Raw genomic sequence first — 10,993 nt, 5'->3', positions numbered from 1 at the left:
GCACGAACCCTAGCGCCACCGCTAGCTCTCGACGACGCCGGCGACGAAGCGCTTCGCTGCCGCAACCTCTCCGACGCCGTCTTCATGCCGACCGCGGACATCGTCCTCTCCGCCGTCGCTGTAGGTCTCCTCCATCGCCAAGTTAGGGCACAGACGAGTGAACTGCTCGGCCTCATCTCTCGCTCCGTCTAGCAGTTCTTAGTGTGGTAAATAAAACTGCCTTTTTACAGCACCGTTGATCCTATTGATCTGTCACTTTCTACCACAAGCAGTTTCTGCTCACACAAACTAGATCTCTCTCAAACTGCATCTCATAACATGCCTAGAATATTCACTTGTGCTTCAAAAAGTAGTTAGATTCCTCACTTGTACTGATCTGTGGATTCATACAAATCTGGAACCAACTTCTTATCTATGAGTGAATGTCTTCGCACGATGAGGTCAATGTCTTCTAAACTGATTTATCTTCAAAATCTTCTGAGAATGCATATGACCTCTTCCCCTTCCCTCGCACCTTAATGCTGTCACAGGTACATGTTCGTGGGAGAATCCTTTGGTTCTCATAGTTTGCATTCATTTGCAGAATTCTTACAGCATCACATAAATTCTCCTGAAGCCAGTTCCTGTTGGTCCAGCAAAAGAAAGCCTTTGAAGCCTTTGAACGTCTTGAAGCCTTCCAAGTTAAGGTTTATGGCTTCAGAAACAACAGCAAGGAAAGGGGGCAGACAGCAACGTGGAGGAACATCCAAAGATCTGCCTGATGAACTGGCAGAAATGTATAAAACAGATCCTGAAGAGAATTATGGTCAGCACAAGACCTGAATCCAATGGATTCGACGCTATTGGGCAGAACAATGGTTCAAATACCGCTTCACAACCCAAGAGTATGCTGAGAAAAGTGCCATAAAAAGACCGTGGGGAGACATCTTATACAAGAATCTTGTACCTAGGTCCAGAGATGAAGCTATTGCCCAAAGCTTCTATCCATGCATGGTTCATGGGCCACAGCCTGATGATGCACATCCGTCATCACTACTCTGGTGTCGTGACGACAATCTGTTCAAGCGTAACTGCCAGTTTGCCCAAAACTCAGCAAAGCAGAACAAGAAGAAATTTGGGTTAGACTTCAACCCTGGTCCCTCAGCACCAAGGGCAGATGTCACACGAGAAGCAGAACCCAATGTCATCGGTCCGTATGCCAACCTTGAAGGCCTCATCACCTACATCTTGGTTCAAGGGACTGCAGTGAATGAGCCTGCAGCTGATACTGAGTCTGATGAAGCACCTGCAGTGCATGCAGTGCCGAAGCCAAAGCAGTTGAAGAAGCCAAAAGCTTCAAAGCCAGCCCCTTCACCAAAAATCTCAAAGGCGAAGCCATTGGCGACTGCACCTCCTGAAGACAGTGTGCAGTCTGAAGACTTATCACGCGTCTCAAGGCACCAGAAGGCCAAGATGCCTCTGTCTCACACTGGCAAAGAGCTCACAGCTGCTGCCATCCTGCGCAGTGAAGCCATTGATCTATCAAGTGATGAAGATCTTGGAGATGACGCTCTTGAGCAACTCATCAAGAGTAAAGAAGAAGCAGAAATCTTCAACAATCTGCCTCTCTTTGATGTCGCCATCATCCACAACTTCATTGACGAGTGGTTTGCCACACCAAACATCAGCTTTGAAGATCTACAGCTGCCCGTTGGCCTAAGCGTCGCCTTCCAAGGTGCTATTGCTTCAGAACTTGCCATTGCCCAGCGCATTGTTAAACTGAAGCAGAAAATTGATCATGAAAAGGCTCAGTTCAAGAAGAATATGGCCAAGCTCAGCGTGCAAGAAGTGAAGAGCTTCAAGATCATGTTGCATGAGCTAAAGGAAAACTTTCTGAAGAAGCGTGCAGAAGCTCAGGGTTCACGTGAGCGGATGAAGTCTCTGGCTAACAGATGTGTGCGAGCCTACAATGAGGCTGAGAAGCGCAAGGCACTTGGGCGTCCTGGCATCGACCCCAAGATGGCCGCAAAGAAAAAGAAGAAGACTGTTCCAGCTGAACCAGAGGCACCAAGGCAGGAAGCAGTTCCGCTTGTCTTCCCAACTGCAACGACTAACTCGAAGCCAAAGAGCCGGTCAACAGCTTCAGAGCTCAAGAAGACAAGAACTGCTGAGGCTGAAGCTAGGAAGAGGAAAAGCTCTGAAGCCTCTTCTACTACCCCCAGCAAGAAAAAGAGAAAGACCAAGAAATCTCGGGCTGCTCCCACAGAGCCCTTGATAGTTGAACCTATTTCTATGGTTCACCCTGACGCAGAACGTCAACTGACGGTTCATGAGCCTGCTTCCACCGAGGCTCCTGAAGCTGAAGACATTCCAGCAGCTGATCCCATCGCTGCTGAAGACATTGGTCATCGTGACAATGTAGAAGATGATGCAACCCTTCCTCAGTTAGAACACAGCGAACTCATCAGCATTGGTCGTCCACTGACGCCAATTGCACAGGATGCTTCATGGGCGGATCGCCCTCAAGAGGAAGAAGACTATGAGGCCCAGCCCACTCCAACCCCACAGGTGTCGTCTGTGTTCCGCAGGCTTCGCAAAGGTCCAAGGCCTCAAGTCTATGCTGAAGACATTCCGGCTGCATCAGCCGCAGAAGAAGCACCACAAGAGCCCACTCCTCTGCTCCACCAAGAAGCAGTTCTCCAGGAGAACGTGCTTGTGACCGACCCTCCAGCTAGTCAAGCGGAGGATGAAAATCTTGAGGCTGCCACAACCAACAACGAAGCTAACGTGGAGCCCTCCCCAACAAAAGCTTCAGAAGACAACGAAGCCACTGAACCCACAACTTCTGTTCCTGAGTCTGCTGCAGGTCCCCAATTCAACTATCATGTTGAGCACAGGCCTCAGGTCCAGAAGCCAATCCCCAGACTACCAAGGTTTTCAGGTCCTGCATCAGCACCTAGCTCCTTCAACATCAATGGCTTCAGGGCAGATAATACTTTCTTCAATAGCTCCAAGAACCCTTATTCAAGGGAAATGATTTCATCAGATAGGTTCTGGAGCTATCCTCAGCGCAGCTACTACTCTTGCATACTGTACAACCAAGGTCGCATTTTCCCGCACAAGCGCCTTGATGTTGAAGCTATTGCTGGTCTGCCCTCTCTAGAGGAAGCGTTGGATTGCTTCAAACAAGTGGGTCTGCTACAGTTCATTACTGATGAAGAGCATTGGAACGAAGAGCTCCTGCTACAATTCTATGCCACACTGCACATCAAAGGATACAACAGAGATCCGAAGACTTGGGTCCTGGAGTGGATGACCGGCAACGTTCATCATGAAGCCAATGCATTTGATATCATTGAGCTCACTGGCCTGCCCACTCCAGGCGAATTCTTCGAGCAAGGCTGTCGGCTACACACTGAAGCTATTGAGAGCATATTTCAGAGGCCTGAACCGAATATGAGTCAGATGCTCTCCATGATGAAGCCATTGCCCCACGATGCTCCTTATCCCACAGAGTTCTTCGTTGAAGACCTTGAGTACCTGCCCAGGACCATCTATCACATCATCCGGTGGACTCTCTGGCCCATTAAAGGACACTCTCCAAATGCCAAGATCGAGGGTGCAATGAAGACTCTGATATTCTGTATCCTTCATGGCAAATGCTTCAACGCACAGGATTTCTTCATACGCCAACTAGCTGCATCAGGCTCAGATCTGTTTGGTTTAAAGTTCTATGCTCCTTGGGTAATGAGGCTGATCAAACTTCACTCTGCCATCTCGTATCAGCCCTCAGCCCGCAACCATCGGATCTTCTTGCCTGATGTGGATACCTCTGCTGAAGCCATCTATCCTGAACCTGCCAAGCAACCTCTGAGTCTTCAGAATGCAGAACACCAGAGCTTCACTCAAAACGTTTAAGGTGTTGAAGCCATCTCCAGGGTGTATCCTTTGGCTGGCACTACACGTGCACCACACCCTGCTTCAACTAAAGCCACTGACAGTGCCACTGCTTCAAGACCCAAGAAGCGCACTCGTGTTCTCAACGACCGAGAGCTTCTTGTGGCCCTTCATCGAAAGCAGGATAGGCATCATGACTGGTTGAAGAGACAGATGAGAAGCCTCTTGGTGGATGTAAATCGTATCCGAAATCTTGCCACCAAGAACGCTTTCGTTGCCCATGAAACCTGTCGCCGCACATGGAAAGGGCTAATGATGATGCTTTCTGAAGCTGATCTTAAGAGGATGGCTTCACTGAGAGATTAAAATTTGACTCCACACCTCCTCGAAGAGTTGTGCTACTGGGGACTCCATCTCTTGAAGACTCTGAGTTTTCTTCCTCTGCTGCCACAGTCACTTCCAGAATTATTGAGGAAGAAGACGATGCTACTTCACCACCAACTACTTCAGCACCTCCAAGCTCTTCTGCACCGCCAAACAACATCAACAACCCTGCTACTTCATCTACTCCTCATGGGAACGAGTAGAGGCTCTATGTCTTCAAACCTTTTTGGTCATTACTGACAAAAGGGGGAGAAGCATATGAGATTGATAGTCTTCAAGCGGGTTCATATGGGCGGGTGCCTTATATTTTGCTTCGTGCTTACAACTCTCGTTTTTTTGCTACATTTGGTTCTTATGAGTTGTACCACTTAAACCAGATGGTCGTCTGCTACTTGTTTGCCACCCTGTTTTGCGAAGATAAATTCCGCATGTGCGACGATAAATTCCGCACTTATCTCATTCTGCAGACGTCCATTTTCCATTATGCATGTCATTATCTTCATATACTTTCACATGCATAGTGGATTGTCATCATATGCTGAAGTGGATCTCCACAAGTACAACCTGCCATGTGCATTTGCATTCCAAAAGCAAATTAACTTATATGCACATCTTCAGGGGGAGCCCTTGCAACTTATGAAGACAATTCCTTATCCTTTACAATTTCACAGACTATATTCCCCGTTGAAAACTTCAACTAGTTTGTCATCAATCACCAAAAAGGGGGAGATTGTAAGTGCATCTAGTTCCACTCCTAGTTGGTTTTGGAGTATTGACGACAAACCTAGTTAAGGGACTAATGTGTTTGTGAGATTTGCAGGATAACACAGGTAGAAGTCCCTCATTGATTCGGTTTTACTACCAGAGATGACCCCTAAAAATGTATGAAGACATTGAAGTCAAAGGTGGTATATGAAGATATTCACATTGAAGACTATGACAAGAGAAGACACGATATGAAGCCTATGGAGCTCGAAGACTTAGATCTTTCGTAGTTCTTTTTCTTTTGTGTTGAGTCATAGGAACCACCGTACTGTTAAGTGGGGTCCAGGAGAACTAGTCAGAATGACTGAAGTGATGCCTAAACCAAAAACCTATGTCTTCAAGTGAAGACAATGAGAGCGAATCTTGTCCAGAGCCGGACAAGTCAGCTTTGCTTGTAGCCCAAGTAAAGTTGCCATGAGAGTTTGAAATCTGATCGTTGAGACACATGTCAGTTCCTTAGTGACCCAGGGTCATTTCGGACAAATCAGGTCGGATTGCCAAGTGGCTATAAATAGCCCACCCCCTACAACCATAAACGGTTGGCTGCTCAGATTGAGAGTACGGCTTTTGTCGTTTGGGAGCAACCCACCTCGAAGCCTTTGAGAGAGAGAATTCCTTGCGAGGATAAAGCCCTAACCACCCAGAGCCAGAGAACATTGGGCATCACTTAAGTCTTCTTGTCTGTGTGATCTGAAGACTTATTACACTTGAGGACTGTGCATCCCCAGACGGTTAGGCGTCGCGTTCAGAGCATCCAAGAGACATTGTGGATTGCCAGTGAACGAAGTCTGTGAAGGTTTGGGAGTCTACCTTGAAGACTTACCAGAGTGATTGGGCGAGGACTATGTGACCTTAGCTCAAGGAGAATACGGTGAGGACTTGGTGTCCTGAGCTGCGTGTTCAGGACTGGGTGTCTGGGACTGTGTGTCCTAAGGTTTAAATACCTAGCCGCTCCAACCAGACGTACAGTTGTCACAGCAACTGGAACTGGTCCAACACATCATTGTCTTCAATGAGTCACTGGTTTCATCTTCACTTCCTTTTACTTACTAATCACTCATTATGAAGTCATTGCGTGTCTGTTCTATCTTTTGTCTTCACAACGTGAGTGTATGATCTGTTTGGCTTCATAGTATCTTCCTACCTGATCCTAATTACACTACAGCTATTTGTCACTGTGCTTTCACTCTGTTGATACTTGACCATGGTTTGCCTAGTGTAGTCTAACTTCCGCTGCATAGTAATAGGCATATCTCTACTGTTTGTCTTCATAACTTCCACGTTTTGAAGACTTTCATAAAAATCTCCTATTCACCCCCCTCTAGTCGATATAACGCACTTTCAGCTGGGCCATATCCTTTCCGGCTATAGTGTTATTCTTCATGTGATCTTCCATGTTCTGAATCCATCGGTCTGTCTCCAATTGAGTCATCGTTCCAGAAAATATGAGTTCATCTCCATTCATCCTCTATTGGGTCCATGGGTTTTGGGGTAAGATAAGAGAGATAGAGAGGGGTACACACAATACAATCAATAGTTTTGAAAAGACAGATTTTATTTTGTGGCTGTCGGAAAAACATCAAACAAATGATAGCTCAGATACGTCGCATCTAACGTAGGTATATAACAGGGGTTTGGTCTTCTAAAGGTCAATAAATCTTCAAAGTCGCCAAACTCTTCAAGTCTTGTTCATGTCTCCGATGGCTTCTTCCGATTGTGCTTGACCTTCTTAAGTTCTTTTGCCAAATCATCTCTGTTGACGCAAAGTCTCTCATGACGTCCTTTAATATTTTGGAGTTGCATTCCAGATTTCTGGGTTTCAACATCCTTGGCATGGACCATGGTACTACTGTCCTTCAGTTCCTGACGAATCTCTGGTATATTGAGGTTTTGCTCCTCCCGATTGGCTACTTTTAGCTTCTGGGTCATGAGTTCTTCACGAAATGCTTCCTTGTCAAATATAGCTTCCTGCAGGTCAATCTTAAACTTCTTGATGTAATACTCCAGATCCCGGTGATACACCAGCTAAGGTTAAAAGTTCATCTTTTGCTGATAGGTGCTTCATTAGCCCTTTTGTCATCCAATCCTTCCGAACAAATGCATGCTTAACTCAGCACCGTGACAATAGTCTAAGCGGGCAATAACATCATGGATAGCCGTGTTTATGCCCATGTCATTTCCATGAGCTATCATTCGATAGTTGATATATTCTGTCTTGGGGTTTTCTTGACAAAAACTTTGAGTTTTAACGCTCCATGTTCCGGTCTTTCTTTAACACACCTTCATCTCAGGTATCGGCAACTTCAATAGTCTGATAAATTCCATAAGGCTGGATCATATGATAGTCTTCGTAGTGTTGTCTTTGGTTCAGGGTGAAGCTCTTCATCTAAAATATGTACGCCAGGGGTTCTTCAGTAAAGGAGTTCAGAAGGGTACGGGAATAACTTAAGTGGATCCTATTCAGAGCCTTCCAAGTCACTTCACTCTGGGAATTCTTCAAAGCCTTCCAATTCTCCTAGTCTTCGGAGTCTTCAACCATTGTAGTTTCCATTATTTTAATGCTTGGTAAAATCCTCCTCATTCTGAAGTGGTCTTAGTTGTCCGATATCTTGTCCTTCTTGGAGTGGTCTCATAAATCGTATCTTCATGTGGTCAAAAGGGGAAAGGGGTATTGTCCAACTAAAAGGGAATATTTGATAAAGCTCAGAAAAGAAGAGAGGTAAAAGATCTTTTTGAAAATAAAGTTTTAGAGAAAAAAAATCTGTTAAGGGCTTGCCAGTTTCTAGGGGTCACATCCTACAGTCAACATGTGCTCTGATACCATCTTGTAGTGACCTGACCCAAATGGATCAAGTCTTTGTGCTTAAGTGTCATCTCTGGATCGGTATGCTGACACACACAGTACTCGAGGATTTATAATAGAGGTAAATCACATGTATAAAGTAACGTAAATACTATTACCTCAATCCAAATAGCGGAAGTAACAATAAGGTTGTGGATTCCCATCAACACCAACGACAAAGTTGAGTGTAGACATCGTAACCCTAACGTATCACTTACTCGTCATAAGATTCCCGCAACATGAGATGTTGCAGCCATATAGGTCAGTACATTGAATGTACTGGCAAATTCACACCATAGAGCAATGAAGAATAACAACTATCACTACATGCATATTTGGCTGGTGGAGGCTCTATGGTTAATTTTTTGCATAAAGCTAATTTTTCCCTACAACAAAGGAATATATTTTATTTAACTACAAAGTTTGTTGAAATATTGAGAAGGTAACCCCAACTCAATCCCAAATGAATAAATATCAACCCAACAAGTTAATTAAGTATAATGATGAGATCAACATAATAATTGAAGCACCAGATACTCAAGATGTCCATAACCGGGGACACGGCTAACCATGATTAGTTTGTACACTCTACAGAGGTTTACACACTTTTCCCCACAAGACTCGATCTCCTCCGCTGAATTTCTCGCACTACATGACGTTTGAGAAACGGATGACCAAGACACAGTCTTTTAGAAGCATTAACTCTTTACTCTGGGTAGACAGTACCACCTACATCCCTTACATCTACTAGCCTACCACTAAAAGAGGTCACACAACATACTCAACTATGCCAGAGCCCATAATGGCTTGTGGCTGCACACGGAAGTTTCTAGCATGAATAATCTTATGATCCCTTTGAGCCTATGTGGCATTCCATAGGGTGATCACACGGGTACTCCGGGATCCCCTTGGGCAAGCACTGGGTTCTCCAGGTGCCCGGGCAAACCACAGGGTTCTCCAGGTGCCCGGGCAAACCACAGGGTTCTCCAGGGTGCCCCAATCAATCCACCCAGATGTGTATTTAAGTAACCACCTTAAGTTTCCCTTAGTTAAAATCTCTCACAACTTTCATGAGTCTCATGAACTAAACCACGTCTATGAGCATAGCAAAGTAGTGTAAGCATAACATAATAGCACCCATGGTTTGAAATAAAAGGCAATAGGTTCCTACCTCATCAACTACTTCCCAATACCCACATGTTATCAAGTCCTACTCATGCAATGTTTGAGGGTCGAAACTAATGCATAAAAACTGGGTAAAAGGGATATGATCAAAGTGTGAACCTGCCTTGTACTATTGATGTAGATGATTCACACTCATAACTCTTGATAGTTCTACTCGTCACACTCCCGTCAATCTATCATAAGCAAGAAATAGTGACCACACATAAGCAATCATGCAAAAGAATCAAAGAAAAGATCTCGGAAATCTTCAAAACAGGCAAATAACTCTTGTACAGAAAACAATTTCTAACAGTACCAAAATTAAGTGAATTTCCCTTATCAGAAAGTTTAGATCAAGAGCTTCGATTTGCAAAAAGAATCAACTGAATCGGAGTTATAAAACTTAAGTTATGAACAAAACAAGTTCAAATTCAAATCTATTTGAAAACAAATTTTAAACTTTAAAAAATATGTTTGAGTTGGTTATCTAGACAGAGGGGATCATAATGAAGAAGTGGGTGTTGGACAAATGGTGTAAAAGTTGTGATTGTTTGAAATCCAAGGGCTAAACTATAAGAAAAGTATTTGCAACTGGATCCCTGGCTACGAGACGGAAATGCTATCGAACGATTGGTCGCTACACAAGCATTAGCGACGAATTCATCCGCTGCAAAGACCTAACCAACGAACGTTCACTAACTAAAGGATATCGGTTCAAAAATAAATAAGAAACAATGCGACCTAATCTAGGCCGTCGATGCTAGTTCTGATGATGGTAAAATAAAAATTGTTAGGGCTAACTAAAAATTGGACATGTTTATTTGTAAACGATGGGTTCACTGCTTGAATCGAACAAACAAAAAAACAAGAGGAGACTGGTGGCGCTTACAAAGGGCATGGTCGTCGGCTCAGGTGACGACTCCGGCAAGGCAGACGAAGGCAGGGAGGGGCGGCGGCTCCGGCGTGGGGTCGGGTGGCGCTGGATGACGGGGTCGGGCAGGAGGCGACGCTGGTGGAGTTCAGGCGAACCATGGCTCCGGCGAGGTAGCTTCGGTCGTGGACGACGGTGACGAGGCGGTGGCTCCGGTGGTTCTCCGTCTCGTCCGAGAGCATGAGGAGGTGCGGTGCGGCAAGGCGGACGTGATGGTGGTGGAGGAGGTGATCGGAAGGGGAGGCTGGAGGCGCGGCAAGGCGACGGATCTCGGTGAAGCTTCGCGAACTCCGGCAAGATCGGAATGACTCCCTAGGGCACGGGAGATCGAGGTTTTCACGAAAATCAGACGAGGAAGAGTAGGGGAGTATTTATAGGTGGCAAGTCTTGCGGAAGGGAAACGAATTGAGCAAATCCCGCGAGGATTTGGATTGGCAGGAACGAACTCGTGCGCTTGCAGGATTTGGGCGTGGCTTGAGGAAGAAGAAGACGCGGGCCCCACTGCCAGTCGGAGGGAGAGGCGAGTGAGAACGAGAGGAGGGGTCGGGCGACCAAAGCGAAGCGCTTTGCGCGCGAGGAGTGGGCCGTGGGCCGATTTCGCTGGCTGGGCTGCGGCTGGCGCGAGTCTGGCCGGCTGGGTTCCTTTTTTATTAAAAAAATAGAGGACACATAGTGCTTGCAAAACAAATCTAACTAATTTTATACAACTGGAAAATTTGCCCATAAATCCTAGGGAGTATATAGGTACCTGTACACATTTTTGTTTGACCAAATAAAATACATATAAAATTACAAAAAATTGCAGAAACATTCTGATGCAATAAAATGATTCAAAAAGACTTCTTTTAAATGTCCAAATGACTTAGAACTAATCCCCCACTATTTTTCCTTTGGAGGGAGTCATTTTACCCTCACTCATAATTAATCTTTCCATAGAAAAAATATTTTAAATAAAACCCAATAAAAATAATTTTTATAATACCAAAATTATTTCAAATTTATTTCTCTCCAATTTTCTAATGTAGGGAATC

This window comes from Triticum dicoccoides, chromosome 2A (assembly GCF_002162155.2).
Source record: "Triticum dicoccoides isolate Atlit2015 ecotype Zavitan chromosome 2A, WEW_v2.0, whole genome shotgun sequence".
Taxonomy (NCBI): domain Eukaryota; kingdom Viridiplantae; phylum Streptophyta; class Magnoliopsida; order Poales; family Poaceae; genus Triticum; species Triticum dicoccoides.
This window is presented reverse-complemented; position numbering follows the sequence as displayed.